Source organism: Mesocricetus auratus, unplaced genomic scaffold (assembly GCF_017639785.1).
Source record: "Mesocricetus auratus isolate SY011 unplaced genomic scaffold, BCM_Maur_2.0 Super-Scaffold_100014, whole genome shotgun sequence".
Taxonomy (NCBI): domain Eukaryota; kingdom Metazoa; phylum Chordata; class Mammalia; order Rodentia; family Cricetidae; genus Mesocricetus; species Mesocricetus auratus.
Window position 1 is genome coordinate 36,688,908 of NW_024429197.1, and position 12,223 is coordinate 36,701,130.

Genomic DNA, 12,223 nt, shown 5'->3' on the forward strand with positions numbered 1-12,223 from the left:
ATTCGCACCAAATTTTTGAGGCTACTGTCTTCGTCACAGTCAAAACTGAATAAGTCATGGACTGCCAAAAAGCCTCAATAAAACAGCTTTCCAGATTCCATTTCTAAATCAAAGAGCCGATTTGCTAAAGTTGTTTTTTATTCCCCTTCCTTCTCTAGAAGATCCAAAACAGCATCAGTATAAAAAAAATGTCACTGAACAGGAAAATATTGGCTTTGGTTCATTCCCCCAAGGAATTTAAAACCTAGATTTTATTTCAATAAACATTACCCTCATTCTTCTGTTTAAGCCCATTGTTTAGGATCTCCCTACTCTATATTGTGTGCCAAGCCTCTTCTGATGGCCAAAGCACCCCTAATCTGAAGTGGAGGTAACAACCAGGTAAAATATGTACCCCGGTTAATGAACTCCCAAGTTAGGCACTGTGTGTGCCCAGAGGTGCAGAGGTGTACAATGTGTGTGTGTGTGATTAGGTGGCTGTGCGCACCAGACAGTAAGTTTTCACATTGTTTGTCAGGAGCACAACTCAGCCCTGTAGTCTGGGACATGTTGAAAGTGGATCATTTCCACCTGGCATTATTTAGTTAGTTTGTTATTTTTCTGGCATGGAAGCACTGCTTCTATACATTGAAGTGTAAAGAGGATCATTGTATACATGTTTCTGAATATTGTGCATTGATAGCGATGGTCACTGGAGCCAGGTTGATCTCAAACAAGTGTGACAAAGTAGACTAGGGCTGATCAGCAAGAGTAACAGGAGGGAAAGGTGAAGAAGAGGAGTTCAGTTAAAAAACATTCATTTTATATACTAATGTATAAGGTCTGAAAAAGAGGAGTTCAGTTAAAAAACATTCATTTTATATACTAATGTGTAAGGTCTGAAAAAGAGGAGTTCAGTTAAAAAACATTCATTTTATATACTAATGTGTAAGGTCTTCCGACTATAAAATCCTTCATCTATGTCACATACTAAAAGTGTGCTAAAGGTTGAAAGGCTAAATAAAAGGAGACCATTGCCCCTATGTAGGAGCAAAGGATCCCACTATAAGCACTGGGGCAGTAACTGGGGCTTAAACTACTGATTTCAGAAAACTCATCAACATTTAAATACCTCATTAAAATGCATTGTGAACAAACTCACAATCTTGGAATTTTAGGTTGTACCAGATGTTCCTTGTTTGGCAACTCTTTCTTCGAACAAGGAAACAGCCAGGGGACAGAGAGGACTCATCCAAGTCTATCCTGTTGATTTATGTCACCAATAAATCCCAGCTGAGATGTCCTGACTCCTATGAGGACTGTTCAGTTTCACTGTCAAGTGTGCTTTTCTCTAGGTAGGTCTGAGTGCACGCTTCTGGGTATCTGAAGATATTTTGAGTGCCTTGAGATGACAGGTTGTTGGTAATATGCTGAATTACGCAACAAAGCTGAGACTTTCACCCCAGAATAATAAAACTTAAAACTGGGACATGAGATTATATGATTCTACCATGATTCACAGTGACCTATTAGCAAAAAATAAAATAGCAAGTTAAGCTCATTTAAAGCTATTTCTAATGTTTATCATTAAAGCTATTTCTCATATTTATGTTTCTTTTTTATTTTTTTTCAAGACAGGGTTTCTCTGTGTAGCCTTGGATGTCTTGGAACTTACTCTGTAGACAAGATTGGCCTCACACTCACAGAGATCCACCTGCCTCTGCCTTGAGAGTACTGGGATAAAAGGTGTGTGCCACCACCGTCTGGCTCATATTTATTTTTCATAGCCAACAGAATAAATAAACAGTTTAGAAATTCCATCTCAGAAAAGATAATGGCGAAATTTATAGCCCTATATGGCTAAGTATACATTGAGGTTGGGATAGGAAAGTGCTGATTGTCTCGCCCCTTGATGGTGTTCCATACCCTTGCTCTGCCAACAGGCTCAAAGATATCCAAACCTGTTACCCTCTCTACCCCAGAAGGAAACCAGGATCACCAAGAGGGTTCACTAAAATGCGAAAATTTAAAAGATAATCAGACTGTTTGAAAGCCTGGATTCCTTAGTAGGAGTTGTGGTTTTTATGTTTATAGTGTTTATAGATAAATGGAGAGAAAGGAGGGGCTGGAGTCCCAAGGCCATGTCCCAAGTGGCCTCACTTTCTTCCCTTGAATTTCATTTCCCCAGGACCACCACAAGCTAGAGACCAAGCCCCTCATGGAGGGCAGAGGGGGATTAAAGTTTCAAACACTGGCATCCTGAGCTCAAAAAGCATCTAATGAATAAATGGAACCCTTCCTGTTGACATGTAATTCTTAACCCTTTGTACCTCAAAAGGAGAAATGAGTATTCCCAACTCATCAGTTTATAAGTATCCTTGTGAAATCCTGAACGTTCTATCTACAGTATCTTTCAGTATTAGATAAATAAACCTCTGTTATCAACATCCTGCAAGAGCAATGGAGTAAAGAATAAAAGTAATTAGTCACTAACAGATGAACAATTATTTCTTATAAATATTGGGGACATATTAACATGGTTTTTTTTCTAAGCTGTAAAGAAAGAACAAGTAATTGCTACCGACAAATAGTATTTATAATATAAATATAACACAGTTTAACACCCTTTTAAGAGCATGAATTTATGTGAAATAGTCTTTTATATAGATATCAATGTAAAATTTGACATTCAAATGTTACCATTGAGTACAATTTCTTTGAGTATCATTTTCAGCTGACCTTTGTAAAACTAAACAGTTTTTAAAGACACAAACTGAACTTTCTCCATCTTACCACAACACTGAATTCAAAATAGCACTGCTATAATTTACTATGACTATAAACTGAAGGTCTGAAAGAACATATTCAACGGCTTTCTTTTTAAAGAGTGTAGTTAAAACTAACAATATTAGAACTTAATTTCTTTTAGTCTTTATCTATTTCCCTGGCTAGCTCCTTCTTGCCAAAACAATGCACCATCTGAGGACTGCAGCTAGACTCCATTCAACTAAAGACACATCAATTCCTTTTCTTCAGTCCAAGGCAAGGTAATGAGAAGGAATAATTCCAACAAAGGACTGTATCCTCTTCTAACCAATAAACAGTCAGTATGCTTTTATACAGCAGTATCGGTACAAATTACAATTTCAATGCTAAGAAATGGAGCTGGAGAATCATCCTAGCATGATTGAAAGAAACATAATGCACAACAGAATACAAAAATAGCTTCTATTCATCTTGGTAAAGTACAATTAACTGATACATATAAAGAAACTGCCATGGAAATGGCATTGCAGGTAGCTTCCTGTTCCACTCAAGTGCTGGTATGTTCCATCCTATGAGCACCTCTGTGCCTCCCTTTAATGGTAAACAAATGACATCAAAACCATTGGCATACCTTATCACTAGAGCTCTGTTTCTTTGTGCTAAATTATAAACATTTCCAAATGAAAAAATGCAAGTAGGGCAAAGGATGTAAGACTCGCAGGCACTGGAGGGTAAAGACCTTGCTTTGTATGCTCATGGCCCTGAGTTTGGTACCCAGCATCAAACAAGAAAAAACTATAATGTACTGAGCTCCAAATATGGTAGTGTGGTTTATTATCTTTCATTTCTAGAAAGTTCCATAGATAGTACACAATATCTGTCGACTGAATGTACATTATCTTGTCCATTTTCAAATCAGAGCATCAAGACACAAAATTGCATAACTAAGGAACTGATCCAATAGGTAAGCCTAGAACTTCACACTCTATAGCATCAAAGCTACTGAAGAGACTGCTGAGGATGCAGTAGAATAGATGTAATGCTTGTCTCCAGGGTGGGTCTGGCCATATTACAGGAATTTTATCTTCTCGGGTACTAAATGTCTGAAGTGTCCGTAGCATATTATTTTCATAAGATGACATTAGGGATTCATTTTTTTATCTGTGGACTCACATTTAATTACTCATCATCAGTAAAGTATTATTCAGAAAGATCAGTTTTTACCTGTGCAACTGGCATCCCAAGGAACAAAATGGGAGGTTACGTCACAGATGATTCGACAATTATATGATTCTTCAAGATATATCATTAAGAAACAATTGTCTGTCCAGTGCCCTTCAATACCTTCTCATAGACCAGAAGAAAAACCACAGCAGCCTCAAGGGGCCCATGTGCATTGTCACTGGCAGATCCTCTCGGGCCCCACCTCTGGATACTGTCCTCCAGCCCCACTCTGCCCCAGATACTTGGGCTCCTTGTTCATTGAACATGACATGCAAGCTTCACTTTCCATGACATATCTACATGATTTGCTTCCTTGTCTCCTAGCATCTGTCCAGAGAGCATGTCTCCAAATGCTTCACTTGTCTGACACTACAATGACTGCCATGCTTCACCCTCCCCTATCAGTCAGTATGTAATATAGTACACACTATTTGCTTGCTAATCTTCCCAGAATTTAAGTTTTTTGAAGGAAATGGCTTTATTTTTTTTCATCCCTATAATGCCAGTCTGGGAAGAATGCCTACCACATGTCAAGTATTTCATAAATACTAATTGGATGAGGAAATGATTTATCTTTCCGGTACAGAATAAAATGAGGGAAGAAGCGGTGAAACTAAAATGGGAGAAACTATGTCTCCCACTTTAAGAGAGCTAGCCGGGCGGTGGTAGCGCACGCCTTTAATCCCAGCACTCGGGAGGCAGAGGCAGGTGGATCTCTGTGAGTTCAAGGCCAGGCTGGACCGACAGCCTCCAAAACAATACAGAGAAACCCTGTCTCGTAAAACAAAAAAAAAAAATTTAAGAGAGCTAATGTTTACCATTTTAACGATTTTTTTGTTTAAACATGTGAAATTTTTTTTCTCTTTTTTTAATTTTTTTTTATCATTTTTTATTTTAATTTTAAATAGCGTGTTTTACATGTCAATCCCAGTTCCCTCTCCCTCTCCTCCTCCCGCACTCCCCTTCCCCCCTCCCACCCTCCCACCCTATTGCCAATTCCTTCCACATAGGAGATATCTAGAGTCTGTCATTTTACTCTGGGTAGGGTCCAGGCACTCCCCTAAGAGTCCAGGCTGAGAGAGCATCCCTCTTTGTGCTATAGGCACACGAAGACAGTTTGTATACCAGGGATAGGCACTGATCCACAGCTCAGGGCCCCATAGGTTGCCCAGGCCTTCTCGCTGACACTCACATTTGGGGGGGTCCAGATCAGTCCCATGCTGGCCTCCCCACTGTCGGTCTGGGGTCCAAGAGCTCTCCCCTGTTCAGATCAGCTGTCTCTGCTGGTTTTGCTAGCCCATTCTTTGCCAATTTGTTCATCACTCCTCTCTCTCTGTCACTGGGTTCCTTGGGTTCAGTTCAGTGATTAATTGTGTGTTTGCCTCTGCTTCCATCAGTCACAGGATGAAGGCTCCCAGATGGTTATAGACATCAAGTTCACTATCAGGAATGGGCATTCGAGGTGTTCTCTCCACTATTGCTTAGCTTGCCAATTGGTGTTATCCCTTTAGATCACTCGAGGAAATTTTTATTAACTCATTGAGAATTGTCTACAACGATATAATGGAATTTGATCATATTTATTCTTCACCTAACTGCTACCAAAATCCCATCTCCTAGCTGCTTGTTCTGTCTTTTTTTGTTATATAACCCAACAAGTCCAATTTGTGCTGCTCATGCACCCATGGGTGTGTGACTATCCATTGGATTGTGGGTAACCTACCAGAGACCACACCACAAACTTCGTCTCCTTCATTTTCCCAAATTCTTAAATCTGACATAAAACTTAGTCATCATGAGACCACTTCCCTTCAAACTGTGGGCAAGTGGCTCTTTATGCTTGCCCATGTGATACTTGTCTCAAAGATTCACTTTTCTTCCAGGCCTAGTCATATGGTATCTGCTTGGCCTTGCTTCATCTTCTTAGATAGTGGTTGGATAATGGCTTATTTAGAATACAATTCTGACAGTAACAAGTTAGACCTAGGAATCTTTTTAGGTGCCTTTTTGTTATTGGTAGTTGGGAAATTATTAATATAGTAAATGTAGAGTTAGAATTTATGAGCAGTCAGAGGGAGTTACTATATTACCCAGGTATTTTATTTTCTGTTGCCTAATTTGCATTTTGTCTTTTGAGACCTATAGTCCTTCTTATCTGATAGCTATAATTTTTTAAGTTATTATTTTCACATTCTGACTTCAGTATAAAGGAAGAATCCCAATGTGTTGTATCCCCTGCTGGTTGGGTGGTGCCCAGTGGTACAGACTTGCCAAATGCTCTCTACACTGCTCCTTCTGGGCTGACTGAATAACTAAGGGCTTCGTGCATTACTAGATGCTTTCTGTGGTGGTGGTTAACATAGAAGAAAAATGCTAAGGAAGTTTCTCTTTGTTTCCTACATCACCACACCATCAAGTTATGTTATTTTAGATCTGTATGAAGAGAAGGTACTTAGGTAACTAGGATCATTCCAGTCTGCCAACAAATGCCCTATAAAAGCGATCTCACTTCAGTGTTAGAGACTCAAAGGTTTATTTGGGAAGGTCTTTTTCTCTAACATTAACTTTTAACTTTTGTTTATGCCCTATCTTGTCAGCCATCTTCATGACTAAGTAAGAAAAAGTGATATATGCCTGGTATATACATAGTTAAAGAGTTTAAGTAAAAGAATTACCTCTAAAAAGTCCATCTCACTGTGATATCCCACAGGTCAAAATAAGAGCAAGGCACAAATGAAAACACAACAAAAGCAAAGTCACTGCATTTCTCTTAGGAAAAGGATAGCATTAAGAGGGCCATGCCATATTTGTTTATATTTTCAAGCTGTTCCATAAAACAGTATTTTCTAATCAATATTTAGTGAGCTTTGAAAGGATACAAGAAAATGTTTACCAAATGGGGAATTATGGGACTGGATTTTGGCTCAGTCATAGACGGCTTGCCTAGAATACACAAAGCCCTACATTACATCCACAGTACCACAAACAAAATGTAAAACTAAACAATAGGGAGTAACACCGAGACAGAGTCACTTAATTTCAAGATAAGCTTAGTCACTAGAGAATGTTCATTTTTAATTTGTTCATATTGAAAATTCGTTAAACTGTACAGATACAATAAGGTTTGCTATTTGATAATGAAGGCAAAGGAAAGCTTGGCTACCAGGACTATATGATTTTAGAATTTAGAAGTAACTCAAATTTAATTTCAGATCATAAAGGTTCATTAGCATATGTAAAAATGAAAGGCTTTTTGCCTTTTATACATGAGCAGGCTGAGCCTTATAGCAAAGATTTCAAGAGGCTCTGCATTCATGTGGTCAGGGCCTAAAATAGTCCTATCATTCACCAACTGCTTCATCCTACAGCTTTACATTCGCATTTCCCTCACATTTCTAATGCCCGTTTCCATCACTGAGGCTTTTTCTCTTCAGCAATGTTATACAAATGGAATCAAATTCAACCCTTGAGACCAGCTTCCAATGCTTGGCATAGTGTCTACAAAATGGAGCCAAGATTTATTAATACTCCATTCATTTTTACTTCCTAACAGGATTCTATTGTCTTGATGCACGATAATTTGTTTATTTATTGTCTACCAAAGATATTTGGGCTCTTTTTTGTTTAAGGCAATTGTGAGTAGAATTTCCATAAAGATGCATGTACAAGTTCTGTATGAACATTTGCATTGGATGCTGTGTGGTACACACAGCAAATACAAAGTGGTATTCTTTAGTCAGATGGTAGGGGTATGTTGATGTAACAAAAGGTCAACCTGTTTTCTGAATGAAGCTATCACTTTTCATTCCCATGGGCACTGTATGAGCATTCCAGTTGCTCCACATGTTCACAGCACTTCCTATCAGTATGTATTGGATTTAGTGACCCCTGTAGGATGGCCTTTTATTTTTATTTTTGAGATTATAATTTAATTACAGCATTTCTCCTTTCCTTTTCCTCCTTCCAAGCACTCACATGTACCCCTCCCCACCTACAAATTCATGTCCTCATACAGTCTTTAACATAAACTTTGTCAACAGAAGTTTATTCCTTTACAGTTCTGGAGGTCAGAAGTCCAAATACAGATGTTAGAGATTGGTTCCTTCTGTAGATTATGAAGAAATGATGTATTTAGGTCTTTCTCTTTGGTTTACAGATTCTCCATCTGTCTTCTTCTCTTCCTTCTATACATGTCTGCTGCCAAATGACTTCTTGCTATAAGGACATAAGTCACATTAGATTAAGACCAAACATTGTGACGTCATTTCAATTTTACAATCTCTGTGAAAATCTTTTGTGGAAAGTATGCCACCTTGGGATTTAGGAGGTGGTCTTTTTTGTCACATTATAACAAATGACAACAAAGTAGTTACTAGATAGTAGATAAAAAGACTAAAGCTCAGGTAATTTAAACAGCATAGAAAAATAATTTGGGCTGAGAGTTTTAGAGAGACTCATTCAGGATTGATTAGGCCCATTGCTTTGAACTAGCAGGGAGGAGTCATAACAAGAATATATAAATGGGAAAAAAAGCATTCATCTTGTGATTAGACAGTAAATGGCAGATGAAGCAATATGGATCCCCATTTCCCTTTGAGGATACAACCCTACTGATCCAGGAACCTCCAAGTTCTTTTCAAAGACTCATCTTCCTTGAAGCATCATGCTGGGAATGAACTTTTACCATACAAAATTTGGGGGATACTTAAGATCCACATTTTGACAGACTACAACCCATGAATCTGAGGACTAAGTGCTTCAAGATGTGACAATCTGTTCTTTGATCTCTCCAATTTATATCTTTCTCATTGGCAAACAACAAACTACATTATCCCATGACAACATTTTCACATCTAACCACCCCAATGTCAGCTTAAGTCCCAAGTCAAGCCTCATTTAAATAAACCAAATAAGTTACGTGAGGGGACTTGGAAGAAAGTTGTTCTACATCTATGAATTATGAAAGCAGTTATCTGTTTCCTGAATATAGTGAAGAGACAGTCATAAAAATGATAATCCTCTCCGAAGTGAGATCTTGGAAGAAAAAAAAAGTCTCATAGACTGCAAGTTAGTTCAAAACCAACAGGTCAAATTCCATCAGATTCTAAGATGAGTATTCTCCATTGTTTTTGTTGTTATGTTTTCTTTAACTCAACATGCTGCTCTCTGAACAGCCTACAGTGATAGCACCTTGCACTTGGGCTTTAGGCCGTCTCACGTCTGATACCTAAGAAGTGGTTTTGTTTTCCCAGCCCTAAGGAAAGTGATTCGTGAGCCACCTTCAGGATCATTCTTCCTTTCACTAAAAGACCGTGCATCTCTGGGGCCAGATGTTTCTATTAGCCTCTCTCCTGCCTAGAGAATACAAGAAGCTTGGCAGTCTCCTTTTTATGCTATCCTTTCCCCTCAGTACAAGCGGAAAGAGTTTCTGTTGATATGTAACTCACGAAAGTCTTGTCTGCTGTGCAGTTTGCATTGGTCAAGCCATCAGGCGAGGGTATCACACAGGTCAGTTTTGTTTAACTGCATCTCAATGCCTCACTCTTCCTGGTAGTAGACCAGATCCAGGGTACAGATACCCTTCAGGTTACATCTCCGATTTCCTCTACAGGACACAACTTACTGTATTGTTGTGGTTGGCTGAGAAGTTTCTAATTCTTCAAATTCTGCATCTTTTTTATTTAACAATTTCCTCAGTAATTTATCTCTCTCCTTTCACATTTCACTATAAACAGTATGGAGAAACTTGGATATACTTCTAACATTTTGTTTAGAAATTTCAGCTAAATACCGAGTTCATCATTCACAAATTATATTTTACATGAAGAAAATGTGGAACATAACCATGCCAAGTTCTTCACCACTTTTTAATAAGGATTATCTTTTCTCTAGTTTTCAATAGCCTACCTCTCATTTCTGTCTGGAAACTTGTGTGAAGTGCCGTTAGTCTTCCCACTCCCCAGTCTCTTCGTGGTGATGTGACCTTTGGGTATCAAGCACTTCAAACCGAGTCAAATTCCAAAGCTACCTCCACAATCTACGGGACTTGTTAAAGCACCACCCACTCTGCTCCCTAGTAGAACCATAGACTGAGCACCAGAAAGAAAAGAACTTGAGTGTCCTACAGTTCCAGAGGCTAGATATCGAAAAACCAAGGAGTCAGCAAGACTGGTTCTTTTTGAAGTTCATGAGAAAAGGATGCATTTAGGCACTTTCCAAAATGTGAGACAGAAGAGGCAGAAGCCAAAACAGAGGCAGTCGAAAAAACACATATGTGGTCAAATGTTTACTGTGTCGCAGGTGCTTGCATTTACATTATCACAGTTCATAATTCTGAAGCATATAATGTGTGTCTTACAGATTAAGAAACCAAATTACTGGAAGGATGAATGAATTACCTAAGGGAAACTCCATTGCTAAAATGGAGCCAGAGGACTTAAAAACTTATCCTTTAATCTACTATTATTTCATTACAAAGGAAAAATGAAAAAGAAATATGGATATGGCCTACATTAAAACCTAACTTCCAGTACAAAAGTCATACATTCTAATCATTTCATAACCTGAAATTAGAATCCTAAATACATCCATAAATGTCATATTTCAGGACAACACAAAGCAATATGAATGTGGCAAAAATTAGTTTCCATGGCTTGAAGCTAGGCTGAAGCACCTGCCTGAGGTGTGCAAGGACCTATGTTTAATCCCTCGTGCTATAGTTCCATCCATGCAGCAAACTGATTCTACTCTTGAGTTAAAAGACTGTTTTGTTTGGGTGCTTACATCAGTCTCAAATCAGCATGGAAGAAAGCTAAGAGATTACGTAAGTCAGCCTGCCTCCATTGTCTGTTCAAAATCAGAACTTACTTGGCCTTCATGTGTTATTGTTACAGAAATTGTTCTTTGGTATTTCTTTCTCTCCTATCTTAACATTAAATACATCAATAGTATTCCATGCTTTACCTTCTAAAGACATCATTAACACGGATGCTGAGAACTTCTGTTAGACAATGTGTCTTGATCATGATTACCAAAAACAGTACTGTGGTTTGAAATCTACAATAACTCTACAAACTTTAGTAGTTGGGGTTGGAAATTCCTTTCTTTGTATTCCATTAACTACATCCAGCCTTTTTATTTCTTGTTTTAGAACCAGGGGACTGAATTATTAATATTCCTACCCTACTTTAATTGCTTTACATTTATTCCTCAGTTCTCAAATGTGGGTGAGGTTTTAAAATGGAATGTAAGATGGTACTTCCTGCCAACCAGCAAAGTAACATATAGGTGCTCTCTACTTCCTCCTTCCTGTTTCTGCCTACCCCCATTTATGGGTTCAGTTTCCAGAGTTCGTAGCACATGTGGAGGTTTCTTTGTTTGGCATCCATTAAAAGACATGGGCACTGCCTGCCACAGTATGCTGCCAAAGAAATGTCATCTTTATCAAATGGGAACAAACCCAGAATAGGGTATATTCAAGGAAGAAAAAAAAAGTACTAGCCCCTCCCCCCTTTATAGCAGCCTCTGATTACAGTTGTAGATTCCAGCAGATTCTTTCCAGCTAAGAAAATGTGTCACTTGAGGCAGAGATCCCGATTTCTGAATCGTGACAGCAACAGCTGAGCACTAAAGATAGACAGTCAAAACACCATTTTCTGTACATTTTCAGTTGTGAAAAAGCAGTTACAGTACATTATGTCTGAGATATATTGTTTTAACCCTGTGAAGCTCTGCTAGAAGAATATTTATGACAGAAAAAAGCTGTTAATTTATGCCTCCGTTGTATACATGCAGCTTTAAAAATAAGTCTTGGCTTTTTTACCCTCTCAGTGTGATGTTTTCGAATGGTGTGTGTGTGTGTGTGTGTGTGTGTGTGTGTCTGTCTGTCTGTCTGTCTGTCTGTCTGTCTGTTTGTATACATTGTATGCATATGTAATCATTACAGTAGGCTCTCATCTTAAATAAATGAGACTTTATTATAAATACATGCAACCCATCAAATGGCACCCCCAGTACCTGCCTGGCCAGCGTTTTCCTAGATATTTCTACCATTCCCTTTCTTATTTCCTTCAGGAATCTGTTCAAGTCTTGTCCTCAGAGAGGCTGCCCCAGCCCCCTTACATGAATCAACTCCTTGCCCTCCTCACTGTCTCAGTTCCATTCTAATATTCTCTAACACTCCTGGACTTACCATTGCATGACACACCCTCCCACTAGAATAAATACACTATGGGAACAGAGATCTTTACTGTTT

The 12,223-nt window shown here is 38.5% G+C and overlaps 1 protein-coding gene across 1 annotated transcript in view; it reads right to left on the bottom strand.

Annotated features, from left to right (window-relative positions):
- Pde4b (phosphodiesterase 4B) overlaps positions 1-12,223 on the bottom strand; it is a 538,982-nt gene that overhangs the window by 383,657 nt on the left and 143,102 nt on the right. The window lies entirely within an intron of this gene.